The sequence below is a fragment of the Dryobates pubescens genome, chromosome 4, assembly GCF_014839835.1.
Source record: "Dryobates pubescens isolate bDryPub1 chromosome 4, bDryPub1.pri, whole genome shotgun sequence".
Classification (NCBI taxonomy): Eukaryota; Metazoa; Chordata; class Aves; order Piciformes; family Picidae; genus Dryobates; species Dryobates pubescens.
The window spans coordinates 39,208,699-39,221,509 of NC_071615.1; the positions used below are offsets into that span (position 1 = coordinate 39,208,699).

Consider the following 12,811-nt stretch of genomic DNA (forward strand, 5'->3'; position numbering starts at 1 on the left):
TATCTACAGATCTGAGCTATCTGCTTTGCACATTCTCTTCTACATGCATACTAGGTGGGTTTTGTTAGGACAGTTCTAGGCCTATTAAGATATCAAACTGCAGCAGATACACCTGAGAATTCTTGTCAATTCATTTCATTACATTTATTGCTTTCACAAGATTTCAATTTGGCTGAATTGTTCAGAAATAAGCAGTAAGACAAATTTCAGGAAGCTGAACTTATTCCTCTGTCCTGAATTCACCCTGTGAAAACTGAACAACCACACTTACCAGTGAAATCACTGAGACCACAGAATATACAACAGAAAGTACTCAATAACCAGCAGCACTGTACACCAGAACCAGTTATTTTAAATCCTTATATTTCAGTTTTGGTTTTTCTTGGATTTGAAACCAATTAAACATGGACCTTTGATCTTTCCTTCCCCATAGTGTATTAAAGATCATGGTATCCCTGAGACGGGGCTCTAAAGCTGGTTTTAGTTATTTTAATACCAGAAAGTTATCCACATTTCATCCATCACTTAAAATTCACATGCACCAACTCTATATGAAGCTAAAGGCAACTGGGAAAAGAGCTGTCCATGTAGTAATGAAGAAAAGGCTGCCATAGCAGAATATTGCTTACCAAGTCACAGGACAACAAGGATGCTCCCTAAACATGCTAACCATGGAGAATGGCATCCTTACACTATATTATTATCTATTGGTAAGAATAACAAAAATTAATAATCAACATGTTTCAAAATGTTTGGGATTATCCAACATCTTAAATTGGTATGCCTAGAAAACCACCCCTCATCATGAATTCTGACACTTTTCACTGCAGCCACACGTTTTCTGAGCTCTAGTGAGTTTGAGGCAGAAAAAATAGGTCTCTTATCACTTAAAATAAGAACACTATTACTGGTGATGTCATTTATCTTGTGTTGGCAATTCCTGTCCCAACACATTCATTTTTACAAGATTTCTGACCCCAGATAAGCATACAGTGGCAGAATGAGACACAAAGTGAGCCCATTTTTTTTTCCTCCCAGAAAAGAACTACTTGTCTTCCCTCTTCTGTTCAGACTACTGAACAATAAAACAAAGAGGAAAGCAGTCAGCCTGTTGAGCACTTTATGAGCTCTAAAATACAGCTTCTTCGTTCATTCTTTTAAAGATTAAGAAGAGAACACAAACCAGTTTCTCATGCTCAGAGTTGCAATATGAATTAGCCACTGGGGCAGTGAGAAGGGAGGAGAAAAAAAAAAAAAAAAAGAGCATTAATATGACAAGAGAAATATCTGAACCACTTTCTCAAAATTGGAAAAGCACTTTTTCTAATACATGGGAAGAGATATCTTTACAAAACACTACATGGAGCAAGACACTAGCAACACTAGCATTCAAAGGCAACACAGAGAGAAATCACAGAAGAACTATCTGTAAAGGATCTTGAGAACTCATCTGGCCCATCTTTCTGTCCTAGGCAGGATCAACTTTACTTCTGTAATAGAATGGACAAATTGACATAACTAAGCACTACTATAATTATAGTAACACATCAACAAATTAAATTAGGAGCACATTTAGCAAACACACTTTGAAGAAAAGTTGTGCATCAGCATAAGTAGAGTGACAAAATTATCTGCAAATTGTGCCCTCTCCATTTCCTGATTCCAAGACATGGATTGTTATTTCTGTATCCCAGCTGCCGAGCATTTGGACTATGCTATTTTGCTCTGCTGTCACATTTTAACTGGTCACACATACACACAAAATATTACAAAGTTAGAAGGCCATGGGAAAGCTGAGCAGTATGCAAGCCACAGATTTTCTGTAACTAGTTAAGTCTATTTGAATTTTTTTTCCTGAATCAGTTACCATTCCAGAAAACCAGTTAGTAAGAGGAGTTCTTAGGCTGATCCAGTATTTTATTACAGTTTTTAACAATCATGTCATGTCACATTTTAAGCATAGAACAGGCCAAGAGAATACAATGAAACTTGCATAACCAAATCTCCTAAGTGAGACACGCACTCTGAGGAACAAAAAACAAACTCCAATTCTAAATAAAATTGAAATGCCCAAAATTATAGTCTTTAAAGCTTTCTGAAACACATTGTTGTCTTGACATCTGGTTTATTGCACAATAAAAAGTCATGAATGTCTGTATCTGCATCTTTGTGACAATGCTGCCCTGGTAAGGCCTAGTCCTTTCAAAAGATTCAGGAAGATCTAATTTCTAATAAACCCAAACAACATTTTTTAACCCCCTCAATTAACTGCTCAAGTAATTGAAAGCTTCATGGCATCTAAAATTTAACAAATGGCATTTTCCAAACAATTACAGTTTTGCTTTACACTACCCTAGAACTGAGTTTCTCACCTATCTTCTGTTCATTCCAATGAGAAATGAGAAGTTGGGCAAAATAAATGTCTTCTGCAGCAAGTCCACTCAAGTTATACCCAACACTGACTGATAACAGGAAGTTTAATGCAAAGAATAAGATTTAGCCTGACTTCTAATCTTGCAAAGGACAAAAATTCTTATTAAAAAATAAGAACAACTCATTCCTTGACTGGTTTTGAAACATAGAGCAGAATGTATCACTAGTAAATAAAGTCTGGAGGTTTCTACTGCACAGAAAACCTTTCTATGATGATCAGCTGGTGGTCTGAAAGCCCTGAATCAATGGGCTATACCATACTTGAAGGTGCAGCACAGAACTGAAAGCTTAAAATCTTGAGACAAGATATCATAATTGATTTATTGTTTTGCTCAGTAATGACTCACCTTTCTGCAGGACCTTGGCACACTCACACAAGCTTCCTCAACCAAACGGTGTGACCCAACACAAGGCTTAGTTTAGTACCTCAGTGACCCAAGAACTACAACTACAGTAGCTCCTAAGGCCACTTTTCAGTCTGGGTGAAACCAGGATCAAAAAAAGGGAAAATACTGGCCTGTGTATGCCTTGTATTGTGTTCACGTGGGACAAGAGTTGAGTCTGTGACACAGGAAACCTTGCATCTGCAGTATTCCTGGCGACATTCTCAAACTGGCATACCCCAACACAGTTGCCAAACCCAAGCTGGCTTACAGAGACCTCACCACACATGCTTCTGCTTCCAAAATTGGCTCATGAGCATCTTCATACATGCCAAATGTTATGCTTACACCATGAATGAACATAAGAATTGAGATGTGAATTTTGTTCTCATATACAGGCTGAAGAAGAGCACCATTAAAGATGTATGGCTCATTCTCTCATTTGATCATACTTTTATTCTGGCAAGAAATTGATTAGATCTATTGAGTCAATACATAATTAAGAGACTAAAACCCAAGAAGCACTGATGAGATATCTTATGACAAAACGAAGTATGAATGTTTAGATCACAGAAGCCTGTACACAACACTGCAACCTGGGTAACACAACGCAGGATAGTTTATTTTTACTGAATATTCACAAAAATTGAAAATCCTCATTTAAAATCCCCAAACAACTAGAACCCATTACCATTTCCAAAAGGGCCTGGGAGGAGAGAGAGAGATGGCATTTATAACACAAACATGAAATGACCCAGCATACAAATTTCCCCAACACTCAGTGCATTATTCAGCTGAGACCAACACTCCATATGTAGAATACAACCTACCAAGAAAAAGTTATCAAAAACTGAGAAGCTCCAGAAGACCACAAAAACCAACACACCTGCATCACTGACCTGGTCACTTTTGGTAGCCAGAGTTGAAACAGAACACTAAATAGATACAAGTTTAATGATACAAAGTAGGAAGAGGGGGGCAAAAAAGAAGAAAAATCAAAAAATGCAGTGGCACGAGATTCTTGCACCAATGCCACAACTACAATTCCTTTTGTTTTACAACAGTGTGGTAACAAGCTCAGACAACCACAGATCTTGCAGGCTGGCATACTAGAAAAAAAAGAACATGCAATGTTTTTTGGCAGATGCCTGACCCCAGTAGGCCCCAAGTACTAATGCAGACCCACAATGTTCACTTAAACAGCAAATTTGCAACCTGACCTTCACACAAATGTGAATCACAGCCTAAAACTTTATAGAGTCTATCCCTCTATCATGACTGCCTTCTACTTAAACTACATCAACACTTCCCCATCCATAGCCTCAGTCTCCCCTGAAATTCATTTTTCCTATGCTTTCTATCTTATCAGCTATCTAGCAGCATTAAGAAAATGTATATTTTGTATTTCAATCATCCTAACTCACAGAATTACAGAACAGTAAGGGTTGGAAGGGATCTCTGGAGATCCACCTAAACCCTCCAGCTAAAGCAGGTTTGCCTAGAACAGGTTGCACAGAAACGCGTTTCAGCAGGTTTTGATAGCCTCCAGAAAAAGAGACTCCACAACCTCCAGCCTGTGCAGCTTGGTTCAGTGCTTTGGTACCCTCCAACTACAGCAGTTTTTCCTTATATTTAAGTAAAAACTGTGTTATCGTTTTCACACATTTCCCCTTGTCCTGTCACTGGGCACTACCCATTCTCATGGCCTCCACCCTTCAGATATTGATCAGCACTGATAAGATCTACTCTTTCTTCTCTTTCCCAGGCTAAAGAGCTCAGGTCTAAGTCCATTAAGACAAATGCTCCAGTCCCTTAATCATCTGTGGCCCTCTGTTGATCTCTCTCCAGTAGTTTCTTGTCTCTCTCGAGTTCAGAACTAGGCACAATACCTCAGGTGTGGTCTCACCAGGGCAAAGTAGAGGGGGAGGAGAACCTCTTTCAACCTGCTAGCCACACTCTTCTTAATGTACCCTGAATACTGTTGGCTTTCTTGGCCACAAGGCCACACTGCTGGCTCATGGTAAACTTGTTAACCACCAGAATTCCCAGGTCCTTCTTGGCAGAGCTGCTCCTAACCTGTGCTGGTGCACGGGGTTATTCTTCCCTAGATGCCTTAACTGAATCTATCAGTTTCAATATGCTAAAATTACCTAGGAATAGGCCTAATATCAAATGGATACAAATATAGCTTATGATTGCTATCTCTAAAATAATGCCCCTACCCTAATGTTTTAGCACATTTCCTCAATATTCCTATTTGTTAATTTTTATGTTTTAGTCAGACTTGCTTTCAACTCCAACAAGCAAAGCAGTACTGAACCAAGTCATTCTGCTGTAGAAAAAAACCCAGATTTATCTTGCACATATATGCTGGAAATAGAAGTACATCAAAATATATTTTCATCAGTTCAAAGCAGCTAACTCCTTTGAAACTATATGCTGGAGGTTGTGGCGCTAGTCATACTTAGCAGGACAAATGCATCCATCTTGGAACTCCATTAAAGTCAATTTTGTAGAGGTGAGTCTGGCAAATACATAAGTGATTTTATCTCACTTTTCCATGAAGACAAGGATTGCATGAGCACACTCTTCATGTATATGGTAACAATGTTAATTTCAACAAATTAGGTATCTGGGAGTTTACAAACACATCCTAGAATGGTTTTTATTAGGTGAAAGCTTATTTATGTTACCAAACACTACCACCTTCTAAGGATTTCAGCCTAATTGGGTCTGTCTGTGAACCAGTGAAAGCTCAAAACAACTATTATTAATTTCTTCCCATTCGATTCCATCAAATTGTTTCCACATGCTACTATAGGCAAAGTATTTTTGCACAGATCAAACTACTTGCCATGAAGGGCATTCACAGCCAACTACAGTACAAATATAGAGAAATAAACACAGTATCTGTGATGTGAGAAACAGGCAGAAACACGCACTTCTATTCAGACATCTGCACTCAAACTAATTGTATCTACAGTAATTAACGTGCTTCAGCCACACTCAGTAATTACTACTTAAGTTAGGATTGAAATAAGATATCTTTCAGTAGAGACAAATTTATCTATCAGAATCTTCAAAGCAAAACTCAAAAACTCAATTATAAGATTAAAATATTTCACATATTTAGGAGGATGCTGCTGTAAAATATTTTATATCATAAATTTGAAGGGAAGAATAGATAATAAAAAAGTCATACAACTATCTTTGTAAAATAAAGCAGAAGGGCAATTGCTTCCAAAGCACATTCAAGGTATAGCACTGAAACATCACAACTTTTTCTTCTGTTTCCTCCTCTGCATTTTTTATCTAGCTGCTGCCAAGCTTACCTCCTCTATAACTACAAGTCACAATCTATGAGAAGTTTTATGATTCCACTGCAGAGATAGAAAACTTAAAAAGTGTTTCCCCTTCCAGCCTACAGAAATCCTGGCAAACAATTCTAGTCGGATGGAAAAGCTCAGTGCATAGAGAAATTAACAACTGAGCAATCATTCCATTACAGAAGTAGAGTTGATAAACTTCAATTTGTCTGTATGTACCAAGCTTTCTAAGGTTAGAAGAGAACACGTGCTTATGCACAACACAGACAAACTTCCAAACTGTGAACTATATGTAGGCTTGGATCAGTTCAGAGCTCATAACCTCATTTTGCATACAGAACCCACTTACTGCATGGCAGCAGTCTGGCTGCATAGGTTCAACTCAAATGTCACCATCTGACTCATAACTCCTGTTGTGTCCAAGAGACTCTCCCAAACCAGTACCACAGGTGCACACCTCTCTTGAAGGACCAGTCAAGACTACAGTCAATCAGGATGACTCAGTGAAGAGCAGCAGACCATACCATATTCCCATTATCATGCAGAAACACCAATGGACAGGACATACCATACTTTCACCCACAAACTCACACATGTAGCACAGACATAATTTGTGTGGCAGTGCTGTGGTGGGGACAGGATTCCTTTTACTTATTTACTCTTCTGACAAGCACCATCTGCAATTTGGGCTGTACATCCATGAGAGGTTAAGGCTGAAGAAAAAAGTTACCTTGTTTCTATCAGGTATCTGCCTTGTTTAAAACAAGGATAATTCTTAGATTACTTCATTTTTAATTTTGTTGTTAATAAATAAAGTAATCAAAATCCATAACCATTATGGACACACCATCTTTGATTCTCGTTAATGAGATACCAACTGAAATGTCTTCTCTGTAGGCAGTATCACCAACCAGTCCAATTCCAGCTATCTTGACATATTTGTACTGGCAGCTTTCAATTGCCCAGGGACAGCACTGGTTGAAATGTTACACAAGCCTGGTGTAACATATTAAGCCTAATCATCAGCCAGACAAAAAGAAGGATAATTAGAACAGATGTAAGGAGTTTTGAACACTAGGGAAAAAGACTTGTATGCTAAACTTCACTCAATTTCCTTAAAGTCTGTTTACCCAGCTGGCTAGGAGCAATAGCTGAACTCACTAAAACTGGGCACACGTTAATCTTAAACCAACACCAGGAAGGAAGAAGATATAATTGTTATAATTGTGTTTATTCCTAGCTGGAAAAGAGAGGATGTTTAATCAGAAATTTAACATACACTTTGATCCCATATTAATGAGCTGACACTATGTTGTACATTGAACTGACTTCAAAGACACAGGATCCCTAAAACAAATGTAATGTATATTTATGACACCGTTTAAGAAAAAGAAAACACTTCTTCTAATGAGGTCACCTTTATCAGAACATACTACCTGAGTAACTAGGGATAGTACCTGTACATCAAGACATGTAAGAGCTTCAAAAGTCAGCTAGAGCAAACTACAGATTACCAGTAACAGAAACATTGCTCATAAATGAAGACTGTATATGTTCTTTTTTACTTCACATAATTTCTATTCTTTTCTGTTGAAGGCATTTACCTCTAAGTGTCAGTAAATATACTTTGGATCTAATCAACAACATGCTAAATTCTAAAAGTTTTTCTGAGGAAAAAGTAAGATTTCTAAAAGAAAACAAAAGAGATTCCCCTCCAAAAGACATGATAGGTACATGCAACAAAAAACATATGAGGCTGAGGAAGAAAGCAGAGCTAGGCCTATCACAAGCTGCAGTTTTTCAACACCACACCAAACAAGCTCAGGACCATACAGGGAGTGAAAAAGGCAAACCCAAGAACAGACATGTGCACTTAAAAGCAAAATGTGCTGCTGCAAACAACTTATTTATACAAATATTTCATATTTAAATCAGTATTTTTTCAAAAAGCAGATTGAAAATAAGAATCTCATTTTTGTTGCTCTTGTGTTATAAATCCCTGCAATAAATCTGGTTAACTCCTTTTAATGAAGAGTGAAATTACAAAAGCTAGGAAAATTATAGCACATTTTTAATGACATCATACAAATTATATGGCATTTCTTGTAGTGTATTCCTTAGGAGAAGGCATACATGATGTTCCCTGAGAGAAATAAGAGAATGGTCAAGGAAGTCTGTGTTTTCCACAAACATAACAGTAAAATGTATTTCATTGAATATACAGTATTGTATTATTAGCCAAGTAAAAATCTTATTACCTTAGCTAACATATTTTGTTAATTTTTGTGTAGTGCAATGACTGCAATGTTCAACAACTTGTTCTCATTTGTTAAGGTTCTGCTTTCTTCATGATAAGATTATTCTGAAGTACTTCAAAGTTTGTATGAATATGCATAATACCACCAAAGTATAGTATATAATCCAGACCACACATAGCATCTCCCACCTGAAGAGCAGTACATGCTGGTAAAGTGCTTCAAAAGACTCTTACAACATATTTAATCTCTTGGGTTGACAGCAATAGGTGTTGTAGGGATTCTGTACCATGTTAAAGTCATTCCAAGCAATTTAAACATTCCAAAGCAAACCATGTAGCCAGTATGCTGTCTGTAGTTTTCAGTATTCTTCAAACTGCTTTAAAATTATATTTACCACTTAATGCTTAGGCACTCAGCATAAAACACCAGTAAGATGAGCCACTGGCACTGTCTTGTTCTACCTGGTGCTATACTGCAAATCCAGGTGTCAAAAATTAAACAGACCATTTGCTATAAAAATTAAATGAAGCACAAAGCCAAACATTTTTGCCTCTAAAACTATCAAGAATATTTATTTGACTTTGACTGCACAGCATGATCTTGCACTAACAAGTAATGAAACATCTCACAGCCAGCAAGCCATCTTTCATACCCTAATTACTGATTTACATCGCAAAAAGCTCTCGGTGAGAGCACCCCGTGCCACTAAGGATTTTGCACACTAGAGTAAGAGGAGCTACCATTTGTATTCAGTGGAGTAGAAATCTTGAAGCCACTGTCATAAGAGTTACAACTACAGTTAAGAAGTCATAGTTTACCTCCTGATAGTCCACATCATTGCAAAATCATGAGTATCATGACGTGAAGGCTGCTGATATCACTGTGTATCATTAAACATGATTTGCATCATTACAAAGAGGGGAAAAAAAAAGTCTTGAGATGTTGTGGGAGGACTCTTGCACAATTTAATCAACCAAATGCAAAACTGCAGCATTTAATTAATAACTCTTTCCCATACACACAGTTTTGAGCAACCAAAAACCACTGCAATGCAATTCCCTAAGCAACTCTGCACCTGCTTATCAAATGTGCTTCCCCTTCTGAATTCACTCAGCTGTTTCTCTCTTGGAACTGCTTGGGTCCTTTCTTTGCAGGAATCATTGCACTTAAGGTTGTCTCTCTTACAGCCTGTTAAGACTCAAAATTTTAAGTCACCTCTTTACACAAGCTTCATCTAAGACCATCTCTGTTATCAAGGGCCTTGTAAAATGGAGCGTTATACCTTACTACACACATTTGGCTCAAACTCTAATACATGTATGTATGAACCTGATACCTGATGAATTCTCTCCTACAAGCTTCAATGCTCCTCAAGGCAGTTTTAGTTCTATCTTCATCACAACCCACTTACTTTCTTGGAAACAGCAGGATAAACACAGAACCAGTCCAGCAAACTATTACACCATATGAAACAGGCCAAGTTGGCTTTCAGAAGCTTCACCAAACCAGCAGGGCTGGTGCTGCCCTTGCCACAAACACTCAGATCACAAACTGCAGCTGAGGGCACTTATGGATGAAAACTCAAGAATTCTTTGTACTCAAACATTTGATAAAAAAGGGGGGGGAAAAGGTGTGGAAGAGTGTGCAAACCTAGTCCTTCACCAGAGAAATGTGGCTAAGAATCTTGCCTTGTAGAAGTGGCTAACACTATCCAAGGTCTTTATTCAGCTACTCACACATGGACAAGCTGAGATTTCCCTTGTTTTAAGAACTATTCTTTACTCTTTTGAACTGCTGCAGGAAGGAGAAACCCAAGTGATTAAATATGCACATTTTTGCTAAAGGCTGATTTGTGTTCCAAACTCATGTAGTTTATTCAACCAAAGCACACAAATTAGCCTCAAATCAACAGCAGTGTCATGCATACAGCTTCTCTTAAATCTAAAAGCACATTGCATAGACATTAATTACTTCAGCAACCACTTCAGTACAGAGAGCTATGCTCAAAGTTTATTTCCAGGAATCCTACCTAAAAACCCAAAATAAACCCAAAACAAAAGAAACCAAACCCAAACAACTAAGGTAAAAATCACTGTATGTGTAAGCTTCCAGAAGCAAAACAATGTGAGAATGTAAATTAAATTCTTTTTAAAAATAATTTAATAGTAGTTGTTGTATTGGGTACAACACAAATATGCTGCAAGGAAGACAGGGAGACTATAATTTAAGTTTCTCTCTCCGATTTATTTATTTCAGTTGGGTGAGTTGCATCCTTTCTAATGAATGCCATGAATTATCTAAATCACTTAAACTGAAACTGGGAACAGAGTTGCTTCTCCCCTTACAAGTGCCTTCCTAACACCAAACACTATCTTGTTAGGATGAAGACTTCAAGTATTTGTTAACAATACATTAGTTCTCCATTCAACACAGAAAGTGACTTGGGTGAGAAGGCTGTAATTGTCTACGGGATCAATAACAACATAAGAGATGGAAGCATCAGGATTTTTCTGATAGTTGAAAAAGGAGTAAGATGTTATATAATAGCAGAACAAAAAACAAAAATCACACTTCATTTCTCCACACATTCAGAAAAGTTCCAGGCTTCGTGAACAGATTCTGATCTTCACAATATTGTAGCTCTTCAAACGCTGTCTTCTAAAATTGCTACATAACACCCCTACAGTTCATTAATATGTATTTTTAGAAGACTGACTTACAACAATGTGAACTGCAGAAATCATTATTTTTATTCCATTAATGGAATATCAAGATGGCAATAAGTCATCAGTTCTTGATTCTGCTTTGGCACCAAGCACCAGTGACAGGACAGCAGGAGCACCCCAAAGTATGAAGTGAATACAGAACCTCTGAGAATACAGGTACAGGATGACTTCAGGTGACCCAATATATAATAATTATAATAATAATAAACCAGGTTGGAAGAGACCTTCAAGATCATCAAGTCCAACCCATCAACCAATCCAACCCACCTAATCAACTAAACCATGGCACCAAGCACCCCATCAAGTCTTCTCCTGAAAACCTCCAGTGATGGCAACCCCACCACCTTCCCAGGCAGCCCATTCCAACGGGCAATCACTCTCTTTGTATAGAGCTTCTTCCTAACATCCAACCTAAACCTCCCCTGGTGCAGCCTGAGACTGTGTCCTCTTGTTCTGGTGGTCTGCTACTGATGCAGCCTTCATGGTTAGCTAAAATCAGTCTTTGATCATAACAAATATGCAAAATATTGCAAAATATTTCATATATAATAAAGACAAGAAATAACATTTAAAAATAATTGCTTCTAAGAGAAGAATAAAGGACAGAGCAAGCAGAACCGCTCCAGCAGTGGTGTCCCCATTCAAGTATATTGCCTTGAATATAACAGATCAGCCTATTTATCAACCCAAGTCCTCCTTCACCTTCAGCTGCTAATGCAACTCAGTAAGTCATACATAAAGCATTGTATTTTGCTATCTAACTAGGCAAAAGAACAGCATGTGCACTGGTGCATGTTTTCTGCTCCAGCAAGACTGGTAACCACAGCACTGAGGCTGAGTAAACTCAGGCACAGGCTGAGCATAATATGTAGTATTTCCTGTCTAAGGGTATTATTTTGACTGATTGTGTATGTGAACAAAGAGTCCATGAAACTGAGTAGCACTGTACATCTGTATTGGCATGTATGCTTTCTTCAGATCCTTGATAAAGTACACAATAAAGTAATTCTGTCAGACAGCTTCCAGAAAACATATTCTATGAATGCCGTTTTGATTCAGTCTTTTCAGAGAAATAAACTAGATTTGAAAGTACAGTTTTTGCTAACCACCAAAAGTCTTTGACTGTGTCTTTTTTTTTTTTAAGCTCTCAACAGCAGAACTGACAAGTTCCTCCTCGCCTTCCTGATTTTTTTTCCCTCTTGTATGATTTTTTTTCCCTTTTTAGTTCTGTTGTTTAAAATGCAATGTTGCCAATGAAATAATGCTAGAGGCTTTGGAATGATGCCTTCTGAAGCTTCCACTTTTCCCAGCTTTTACTAGCAATAAAGGATTTGTTTCTAGAAACATGTCATTTAAATTATAAAATTACCCCCAAAACATAAATGGAATTTAATTGGTTACAAACTAATATTTTCACATAACCAAGGGATTGTTTAGGGGATTTAAGGCATAATTTATTAGTTCTGGATAAGGTGAACATTTTGATTCCTGCAGGCAAATAACAAACTGATTAGTAAGTGTAATAAAACTATTTATTTGTCTAACAGTTGGCAGCTAGAAGTGCAATAACTTACTTGATCAATTGCCACGGTAAAGAACATGAAAGCATCACATAATTATGCTACCTGTATGGTATGCAGATGAACAATACAGCATTAGTCCTATTACGCCAGTGATTTCATGCG

The 12,811-nt window shown here is 37.5% G+C and overlaps 1 protein-coding gene across 2 annotated transcripts in view; it reads right to left on the reverse strand.

Moving 5' to 3' along the window:
* Window positions 1-12,811, reverse strand: part of CRPPA (CDP-L-ribitol pyrophosphorylase A) — a 102,255-nt gene that overhangs the window by 79,613 nt on the left and 9,831 nt on the right. The gene's annotated exons all lie outside the window — the stretch shown is intronic.